This window comes from Microtus oregoni, unplaced genomic scaffold (genome assembly GCF_018167655.1).
Source record: "Microtus oregoni isolate MIOR12 unplaced genomic scaffold, Mior012 000023F_ref0000262, whole genome shotgun sequence".
Taxonomy (NCBI): Eukaryota; Metazoa; Chordata; class Mammalia; order Rodentia; family Cricetidae; genus Microtus; species Microtus oregoni.
The window spans coordinates 32,449,250-32,459,845 of NW_024543082.1; the positions used below are offsets into that span (position 1 = coordinate 32,449,250).

The window sequence follows — 10,596 nt, forward strand, 5'->3', positions numbered from 1 at the left end:
TCATTGAGGAACTTCCACTAACCTCTGGCTACCTCAGCCCAGCGGACTTCCTTTTTGAAATCTGTGTATTTGGCAGGCAGTGGTATCTCCAAGCGTGAAGGGTTCTGATTTATGAATGAGCGAAGGATTCATATGACTGCATAAAGAAGGCACCCCAACTAGGGTACTTGGATTATCAATTTAGCCTCATGTTTATGCCTTGGGCAAATATGACTTTAGAGTTCCTCGGTGGCTTGGCTTATGACTCAAGTCCTAGCTGCCGTGCCCAGAGCAGTGCACATCCCCTACACACCATGACATGCTAGTTCATCTTGGCAGGAAGTTGCTTAGACGGTGGGGGTGGAAGGGACTTGGTTTTGTCTTAGCCATTGGTTCAGAGTCTGGAGATGCTGCCTGGGAATTAGGACCTGAGAAAAGGTAACTCCGAATCCAAACTGCTTTTTGCGCTAGTCAACTAAGCATAACGAATTTACATTCAGGGCTCCTCCACGAGGCCGATGGAGAGCATGGGGTGACCCTATGCCATGTGTCTTCTCTCAGGAGACATGGAGGATCAACGTTCTACAGTGAAAGGGGCTGAACTCAGGTTACACTTCTTGCTTTGCGTTTGCTCATTGCCATAGCAAGTTCTGTGTTGTTCCCCCCATCCCCTTGAGCATGTGTCTAGGAACCTCCCTTCGCCATAGCAAGTTCTGTGTTGTTCCCCCCATCCCCTTGAGCATGTGTCTAGGAACCTCCCTTCGCCATAGCAAGTTCTGTGTTGTTCCCCCCATCCCCTTGAGCATGTGTCTAGGAACCTCCCTACACCATAGCAAGTTCTGTGTTGTCCCCCTCCCCCCACCAAGCATGTGTCTAGGACCCCCCTATGCAAATCCACAGACTTTTCTTCATTTGTGCCCACTCCAGTCCCTTCAAACTCTGTGAGTTCGCCATTTGTATCTCGTGAACCTGAGCTACCTTAAAATACTTCCAAAAATGTAAATTCCTTCAAAGAAGCAGAGCTTCTCCAAGAAGAGCAGTGGGGAACACTGGTGTGGGGGGCACTGGTATGGGGAGCACTGGTGTGAGGAGCATTGATGTGGGGAGCTCTGTGTGGGGAGCACTGGTGTGAGGAGCCCTGTGTGGGGAGCACTGTGTGAGGAGCATTGATGTGGGGAGCATTGTGTGAGGAGCCCTGTGTGGGGAGCACTCTGTGAGGAGCATTGTGGGGGAGCACTGTGTAAGGAGTCATGTGTGGGGAACACTGAGTGAGGAGCACTGTGTGAGGAGTGAGTCCTGTGTGGGGAGCACTGTGTGAGAAGTCCTGTGTGGGGAGCCCTGTGTGGGGAGCACTGTGACTTTCTGCCTTAAACTGTTGCTTTTGTTGGGGGGAGGGTCATACCATTTGAGTGCTTAAATAGGTTATATTGCTCAGATAAATAGATAAATAGATTTCATTAGCTTGTTCTTAGGAAACTGAATTTAATCAAGCTAATTTTTCTGGAGCGCCTTGCGCTGCAACAGTAATTTGCGGGGTTTATGCCACTCGGTTTATTTAGCATTTTATTTCTGACTTCGATCATGTGCTTGCATTTTCAGAAATCAAGTGTGAGAATCTATCTCCTATCATAGTTTTATAATCTAAAATAATATTTGACGGATCTTGGAACAGCGTTGCTGTTCATTTGCTGACAGTCTTGTGCTGTCCGGCCTTGAGTCAATCAACATCAGGAGCAGTGTGTTGATTCCAGCCAGTGGCGTGCGTGTATAATTCTGTCTGCTGCTGTCTGTGTTCAGACTGCCCTTTGAGTTACAGAAATCCACATGGGGAGGGCCAGCAGGGCCCACATGTAGAGGTAATGAAATTTGACAGTTCACTGCGTCCTGGAGATGGAATCCTTAGTTAAGAGAGCAGCCTGCGTCAGTAGAGCACTTCTGAGTGTTTGCTGGGGATTAAGTTTCCTCCTCAGAATTCAGCGAGCAGAGAGAAGGCAGGCCTGGAAAGTGCTTTCCTCTGTTTTATGTGCTGGACGTGCGCCTGTCAGAAAACAAAGAGCTCAGGTAGAGATGAACCGGAAATGATAAGAGGAAAGCCAGATTGCCATCACAAGGTGACCTTGACGAGTGGCCGCAAAGAACGCAGGAGCCCTCAGAGTTGGCATTCACGCCCGCGACTGACGTTAGTCAATCACTCCTTCAATGTCTCTGTCTATCTGTCATCTCTCCACCTGTATCATTTACTTATGAACCACTGTGACCTAACAGAACTGATCTGAACGAGAAAGGCTTCCTGGCTCATGATTTTAGACAGGTCAGTCTAAGTCTGTTAGCCTCGTGCACTTGGACAGAACGTTACAGCAAAGGGAGTGTGTGTCCAGGAACCTCCTCAGCTCCCCACAGGCAGAAAGTAGAGAAAGATACTATGAGGGGTCATAGACAGGAACTCTTCAAGGATCTGCTCTTATCCCCAGTAGCTTATTTCCTATAATTAGATCCCACCTGAAGTTTCCAGAACCTTCCAAAAGTACCATTAGTTGAAGAATCAGGTTTTCAAAGTATGAATCTGTTAAGAATATTTCTTATTCAAATCATGACAGTACCCATGCAGACATCATACTGCTTTCGTTCTCTGGTCTTATCATCTGACTTGGCCTAACTCTTAAACTCATAGCAGAAGGTAGTGTCTGACGTGAAACACTCCTGTCTGAAGGGTTCCACTTGGGTCTCAAGCATGCATTTACTATTACAGAGAACAAGCTTCAGATGCTAACTTTGTAGCCTGAGGCTTACACTGTGGTTCTGACTGTCAGGTATTATGCTCATAGCCTTGCCTCTCTTGCACGCATAGCCTCGTCTCACTTCCTGATGGGACTGTAACATACTTCCTCCAGGTTGTCCATGGAGACGTTTAGTGTAGACTAGGAAACCTAGCAGGAGCCCTCACACAATGGCCAAGAACTCCAAAGAAATGAAATGCAGGCCCAGAATGATTCGCCTTGGAGGACAGAAAGATGCCATTAGGTATCATATACTGGCAGTGACCAGCCGAGGGGATCAGGTGCAGTGAGATTTAGAACTGGGTCTCTGACTCCTTGCCCCTTTCCCCAAGCCTTCATGGTCTCGGGCCACTTATGCCCTTCTGCTGTCCTCAGACTTTGTGATAATAGTACCTATAGCAACCTCTTGTGGCCGTGGAGGTGGCTCTGCCTTTTCCTGTCAGCTGTGGCCAGTAACGGCCCTTTAAGGAGCATATTAGATGACCAGTGTCCATGTGGTCATCTGTATCAGGATGTGTCCCGTTTCCTGAGCTAGCCGTCTGCACTCCATCCAGCCCACAATCCAATTACTTAGAACATCTTTTCTTAAGATGAAAAAGAGGATCCTTGTCCAGAGGACTTATTGGCAACTATCTGTTTTATAAAACAAATACCTTAAAAGTCACAAGCCTGGAATCGGAGAGCTGGCTCAGCAGTAAGAATGCTTGAGAAGCCATCATGGGGATCAGCATTCAGATACCCAGTATCTAAGCCTGGCATCCTGCCAATGCCTGCAGTCCAGGTCCAAGGGCAGTGGAGACAGAAGGATCTCTGGGGTCTGCTGGCTTCCAGACCAGCTGAGAAAAATATTGAGATGCCAGTTCTAGGGTTAAATGACCTGAAATGCCACAGAGTAATAGAAGGGGACACCTGATACCGTGCACAGTGGTTCTCTCTCTCTCTCTCTCTCTCTCTCTCTCTTTTCTTTAGAAAAAAATCGGCACAAGCCTGACCACCGCTGTCATCATCCACCTGCACCACTGCCCATGGTGCCTGGGATGAATAGTTTTCCCCCAGAAAGTCTGAACTCTGCAATATGAAGAATCAAAGATGGACCCAGAGGTGGCGATCTCCTTAAGGCTATTGGATTCAGTTCTGCTTAGAAAGAACAGCTGGAAAGTTAGAGAGATTCAGGGCATCCCGTACAGCCAGGGAAGTCTACTCTTGTAGAGGAAAGCTGAGATCAGCGCAAGTCAGGTGCAGACTAAGGATAGATAGCTTGTCTACAGTCAGGTCCTAAGGTCCAGTTCTGCTTCGATGTCTGTGTGCAGCCTGGAATGTAGACTCTGCTCCCTTGCTCGTGTTAGAGTCAACAGAGGTGAGACAGAGGGGGCTACATCACTCTGGTCCCGGGGCAGAGCACTGTTAAAGCACTATGAAGATCTGCTGAAACCACTGCCCTGCAATGAAGGTCCTGTGAGTTCAGATTGTAACACTCAGCCTGCTGTTCGTTCTGCTTTAAGCGAAGACACGGAATGCCTCCTCAGCAGCTTCTGCTCTTTCCTGCACAGCTCAAGCTACCCTGAGCCAAAGGGCTATCAGTTTGAGAGCCAGGCTGTGCTATGTCAGCACCAGGTATCTTTAGGGCTCCCTAAACACACCTGGAAACAATTGCATAAACACCTGGTGTTTGTTTGCCCTGGATCTTGAAGGTTCAGGCCCAGTCAGCACAGTTTGAAGTGCCTGAAACAGTTTAGACCAGTTATTTTGTAGCCTTACCTCTCAAATAGCCTTGCCCACCTTGTCTGGGGCCTGGGCAAGGGGGCACTTCCTTCAGTGAGCGCTAAAGGACCAGGGCGTAACCTGCCCAGCGCACCAGCCTCAGTCTCTGTGACTGGTGCTAAGGGGCAAGGCTGTGACTGGCCAAACACGTGACTGTGATTGGCCCAAAGACCCCTTCTGGGGCTGCATAGGTAGGGTATTGAAGCTCACTCCATGGGTCAGCTGGCGGACGCTCTGCTGGGCTACTGCATCTGGCACTGCAGCAGCAGGTAAGATGAAGACTGTCTCGGAGTGGCCTTGCTTTTCTTCAGCGGTGCAGGCTGTGCTGGACGCCTGGAGAAAGAAGCAGCAGCGGAGGATGACAGAGGCAACAGAGGTGGCTTAGCAGTTAAACAAATAGGGCCTCGATCCCTCGATCTGTGTGAAACGGGCAATGTGGGCACTGCCTGGTGATTGGACCGCTGAAGATTCGATGGCCACGCAAACACAACATCACTTCCTGTTACCCGTAGATTCCAGACTTCCTGATGTCACATGAGAACTCAATACCACCCACTACCCCAGTGTTTACATGGGTAAACACTGAGCAGCCCTGCTCACGCGGGTTCCTGGCGCCCTAACTCTGGTCCCTGATTTGCTGGAGAATAAACACTGGCAATGCTGCTTCTCAGTGCAGAGGCCTTCGTGCGTCTGCTTGAGGACGGAAGGAAGAGCCAACTAGAGAGGCCTTGGCCCACCCTGCAGCGGGAGAATGGACTTGGTGGTTCCTGATGGCCCACCAATTCCATCCAGAGAATCCCATATCCCAGCCAGGAGCCTGTCCCTGATGGGAGGGCAGGTTTGCTGGCGAGTGGTGCTGGCTGGTCTGACACCCGGATATTGAATAGTCCCCTGGGTCCCCTGGCTCCTTAGCAATAGCAGGTATCCAAGTTGTTACCTGTCTCTCTCCAGTACCTCTGCAACAGAGACAGTGCCCTGAGGCCGTTGCCACTGACAACCAAAAGAAGAGCCGAAGAGTTTGAAGGTGCCCAGGGAGGAGGAGGAGCGGGGGAGGTAGAGAGATGAGAGGTGGCAGCTGGGGACTGATAAAAGGCTCTAGGGAACTCGGGAGAAGAACCTGCAGGCTCTGGTCATCTGAAGAGTTGCAGGGAACTCTTCACTCTTCAGTGTTGAGGGTCTCGGTCCTCAGTCCCAGAGAAGTTACACTGGCCACTGGCCCGGATCAAAAGTCCCCATGCCTGAGGCCTGCAGGGCGAAATGCTGACACTTGAAAGGCTGAAGTCTGCATGGGGACAATGACATGGGCAGCTGCTTCTGTCTCCCCACTGCTGCCGTCAGACCCTGAGGGAGAGGAAGGTGGCTGTGTCCAGCATTTGAAGAGCTTACCCCTGTCCACATAAGGGAAGAGAACCAGTCAACTGGTTAGTGGTGGGAGTCCGTGCCCTCATCCCGATATCCAGAGAGAGCACCACCTCTAAGGCCAGGGGACTCTTGAAGAAGGCACAGCCGGGCTCCTACACTCAGGTTCCCTGACAGAGGCATCTAATCTGCCCTAGGCCTTTCTTTTCCTTTCTAGACTCTGGTGGTTGAGAAACCAGTTTAACCACAAGGAGCCCAGGAACCCTACACCAAGGCTCTGCTCACTTGTTTAAGTAAACAAGATGCCCACAAAGATGAGAGTTATTTTTAAAAGATGAGGCGGAAAAGGAAAATAAAGGCCGGCCGGGGTCGGCATTTAGTCAGTTAAGCGCTTGCTAAAGGTGCAGAAGCCCTGGGTTCAATCCCCAGCACTGCATGAAGAGGGCACAGTGGCAAGCCTGCCATCCCAGAATTCCAGAGGCACGGGCTGAGGGATCTGAGTTTCATTGTCTTTCTCAGCTTTATTGGAGTTTAAGGCCTACATGGGCTATAGAGAATGTGTTGAAGAGAGAGGAAAGGAGGAATGAGAAGAGAGAAGAGAGTCCTTAGGACATTTCCTAGGTGGGCCAGGCTTTATTAAATCTAAAGACAGGATCAAAGGAGAGTCGAGATCGAGAGTCACTTAGCAAATCTTTATCCAAGTATTAGGCCCAAAAGTCTAAATGAAAGGCAGGCGGTCACAGGTCCCTAGCTCAGAAACACAGCACACTCCGGCTCTTAGGAAATGGCTTTTGGGTGGTAATGAAAGTCTAGCCAAAGCACCAGAAAACCCCGCTCTCCAGGCCAAATGCAGCCTGTCACTCTATCAATAAAGTTTTATTGCAATTGTGGCCATGTGCATATATAATAACAGATTATTTACCGAGATTCTCCTGATAAAATGGCACAGGGACATGGTTTTGACAAAGAAACAGGATCACAAGCTAAAATGTTTCAAGCTGATCTTTTCTAGATAAACGTTTGTCAACTCCTGTATCATAGACGACAGAGCAGACAATGTGTTGTTCTCCGCCGTGCAATGGAGTTTCGAAACAGAGAAGGCAAAGATGGAATCTTTGTAGTTCGTTTTTTCCTGGGCACTGTACCATTTGATTAAAGAATTTTATTGACTTAGCATCCACCAAGCTTTAGTTAGGCATCTACTGATGGACACTCTTCCTGTGTTACGGTGACAGTGGTAAATAAAATCAACCATGTGTCCGGTTGCCTTTGCTTGGAGAGTGGTGGGGAGCAGGAAGCTGTCCTGTTGCCATGGCTATCAGAGCCCTGTAGAGACACAGAGAAAGCCTGGCATGGGGACCGGTCTGGGCGAGTGGGGCGTGCTTTCAGCAAGAGACTGTGCAGGGTTTTATACAGCTGTCTAAGAACTTGGGTATGAGCAGCTTGGAGAATCTTCAGTAGTTAAATGTTGAACGAAGCCATCTCTTCATGTGTGTGTGTGTGTGAATATGTGGGTATGTATGTGAATGTGTAGTGAATGTGTATGTATATATGAGTGTGTATGTGTATGTGTGTGTGTGTGAATATGTGTGTGAATATGTGGGTATGTATGTGAATGTGTAGTGAATGTGTATGTATATATGAGTATGTATGTGAATGTGTGTGTGTGTGTGTGTGAGAATATGTGGGTATGTATGTGAATGTGTAGTGAATGTGTATGTATATATGAGTGTGTATGTATATGTGAATGTGTGTGTGTATTCAGAGGCTAGAGGTTGCCATCTATGTCTCCCATAGTCATTCCCAGCCTTATTTTGGGGGACAAGGTATTTCAGTGCACCTGGAGTCCACTAATTCAGCTGAACAGGCTGAGTGGCACACCCCAGGAATCCTTCTGTCTGTCTCCCCAGCGCTGGGGATATAAGCACGTGCCTATGTGGCTATGCTTTCTTTTTAACATTGGGGAGGGTCAGACACAGATCCTCAAACTTGTGTGATAAGCCCTTCTCTGACTGAATCACCTCTCCACCCTCAAATCCTCTCCTTTTCTAAGTCCTTCCTCCCACCCCCGTGTCTTCCATGCTTGGCCTTGAGTGAGGGACCGAGTGTTGTGAGAGACGGTGATTATAGCATGCTTTTCCACAAGCAAGCCCGTGGGAAGTCCTGGCTCACAGGTGACCTGGGCTAGCACTACGGTGGCAGAAACCCACGGTGGCAGAAACCCGCGGAGAGAAGGATGTGTGAGGAGGGTAGATGTTTGGGAAGAACTTCAGATCAGCCTGGAAAGCACATGTCCGTCAGATGCCTAGGTTGTTTTCCTGCATTTTCTGCTTGGGTAAACAGCCAAGAGAAACTAGAAAGTGCACCAGAGTCTTTCCTGCCCCAAACACAGTAGGGGATGAATAAAGAGGGTTGGAGGTGACTAGACCCCGCCCCCCAGGGCTCCTATTCATTGTCAATCTGCTGCAAATTGTACGGAAGAAGCAAGCAGCCTATTAAACAACAACCCCAGCACCAAGAAGACAGGGGGGAGGATTGGAGAGTTCATTATTCCCCCAAATCTTTGACTCCATGGAGGTATCATCTGAGGATATTGGTTTAATAACATGTTCCCACCCAAGTTCATTTAAGGCATCATTTCAACACTTCATCTAAGATGTTAACAAATTTGTTTTTGATAGAAGAGGACTCAGCCAGGAAAAAGGTCACTTACATGAGATAAAAATTCCAGCAAGCTGCCCCAGACTTCCATGTCCGCCCACAGATCACTAGTGTCCAGCAGGCAGTATCCCAAGTCTGTGGACTTGCCCTGCCCACCTGTTTGGAACTCCAATATGCCAGCCATTTTTTTTTTTTTTTTTTAAATACCTGGCGCAGAAGCTAGGCCCCAGAGGCACGGAAAGGTGACCGGAATGCTCACTCGGGGAAACTGCAGACCTGAAAACTCGCAGCAAGAAAAACATGTCTTACCAAAGTGCAAACCAGACACTTGGCATCCGCTCTGTGTGACGCAGGGCTCCCCGACTGGCAGGAAAACCACAGTAAAGAGCTGATTATCCTGTGAGAGCACATTCCACAGTCTGTCCAGGGCTATTTTTGTTTTACAATAAGGTACAATATGTTCCGTGATGTTCCCAATCCTGGGCACTTAAAAGAATTGTATCTGTGTAGTCATTAATTCCACTAAATTACAGAGAATCCATCAATTATGTAAATGAACGCATCAGGTTTGGGGTGTTCATTCAGTTCAGTAACAGTGCTAATCCACACATGGAACGCTTTTAGCAAAAAGAATGCTCATGCATGGTCCCACCTGTTGACTGTGGCAGCCATTTGTAAAAGCTACAATCGAAAGACAGCTCAGATAAACTGAGTTTTATGGACCAAACACCTAAGTATGATGTTCCCTAGCAAACTAAATGTATTTATGGTTTTTTTTTTAAAAATTAAAAGTCAGTTTTGAAAGTCGTGTTTAGTCAAGTGTTAGTTGATACATAAAAAAACAAAATAACAACAACAAAAAAACCCAACCTAAATCCCCCTCTTAGCCGGTGCCAGGAACTTAACTGGTGAAAAAATAAATGTTTCTGTTTTAAGTTAGAGCCTGTAAACACTGAAAGTGCTTCAGAAGAAGGAATGGTTTCCCCTGACAGAATGGATATTCAGCAGCGCAGTTGCGTTTGAAAGCCACTTTCCATTCAGCTCGGAAAGGAAAGTAGACAACAGTGTAAGGTTACTCCTGGGAGCCAGACGGTCCTCTGCGCCCAAGTTCAAGAGCTGCTTCTGCCTAATACTTAACTAGTTAGCACAGCCGCTTTCCAGTCTCCAGACCTGCCTAGCTACTTTTTAACCATTTCAGACCAGGAAGCTGGGCAGAGGGAAGCATCACCCAGTCGCCTGCCTGCCCCTACTGAAGGTCTCAACCTGAGATCCCAGCAAATTCCTCCTTGTTTGTGTCTTTTGCAGACTTTGGCAAGTTCGTAGGTCAAGAGAGGGTTAGCCATCTGCAGTGCCATGATGAAAGTCCATACTGTGTGTGTTCGAGGGGAGGTACATGTGTGTATGCATTTGTGTGTGTGCGTGCGAGGGGAGGTACATGTGTGTATGCATTTGTGTGTGTGCGTGCGAGGGGAGGTACATGTGTGTATGCATTTGTGTGTGTGCGTGCGAGGGGAGGTACATGTGTGTATGCATTTGTGTGTGTGCGTGCGAGGGGAGGTACATGTGTGTATGCATTTGTGTGTGCGTGCGAGGGGAGGTACATATGTGTATGCATTTGTGTGTGTGCGTGCGAGGGGAGGTACATGTGTGTATGCATTTGTGTGTGTGCGTGCGAGGGGAGGTACATGTGTGTATGCATTTGTGTGTGTGCGTGCGAGGGGAGGTACATGTGTGTATGCATTTGTGTGTACGTACACATGTGGATAGGCATCTTCCTCAGATTCTCTCCATTTTTAGAGACAGCATCTCTCATCAAACCCAGTTTTCCATTTAGCTGGACTGAGTCCAGCAAATCCCGAGGATCCAGTGCTGGGCCAACAGGTGCCCACTTTAGTGCCTAACTGTTGACAAGGCTGAAGGGGATTGGAACTCGGGTCTTCATGTTTATATGGCCAGCATTTTTCTGACAGAGCCATCTCCCCAAACTGTGCTCTGTGGTTCTTGATGGCCTTTTCTTGAGCAAAATAAACTGGAGGGGGTACTTTTTGTCTGTTCCATA

The 10,596-nt window shown here is 48.3% G+C and overlaps 1 long non-coding RNA gene across 2 annotated transcripts; it reads right to left on the reverse strand.

Moving 5' to 3' along the window:
- Positions 1 to 1,573: 1,573 nt before the first annotated feature.
- On the reverse strand, positions 1,574 to 8,810 carry LOC121461677. Of its 2 annotated transcripts, none has more exons than XR_005976217.1 (3): positions 8,745 to 8,810; positions 4,515 to 4,850; positions 1,574 to 2,017 (listed from the first exon to the last, which is right to left on the reverse strand). It is a non-coding gene; the product is annotated as an uncharacterized LOC121461677 (long non-coding RNA). The 2 variants fall into 2 exon arrangements; XR_005976216.1 differs by lacking the exon at positions 8,745 to 8,810 and adding an exon at positions 8,590 to 8,719.
- Between the last annotated feature and the right edge of the window lie 1,786 nt (positions 8,811 to 10,596).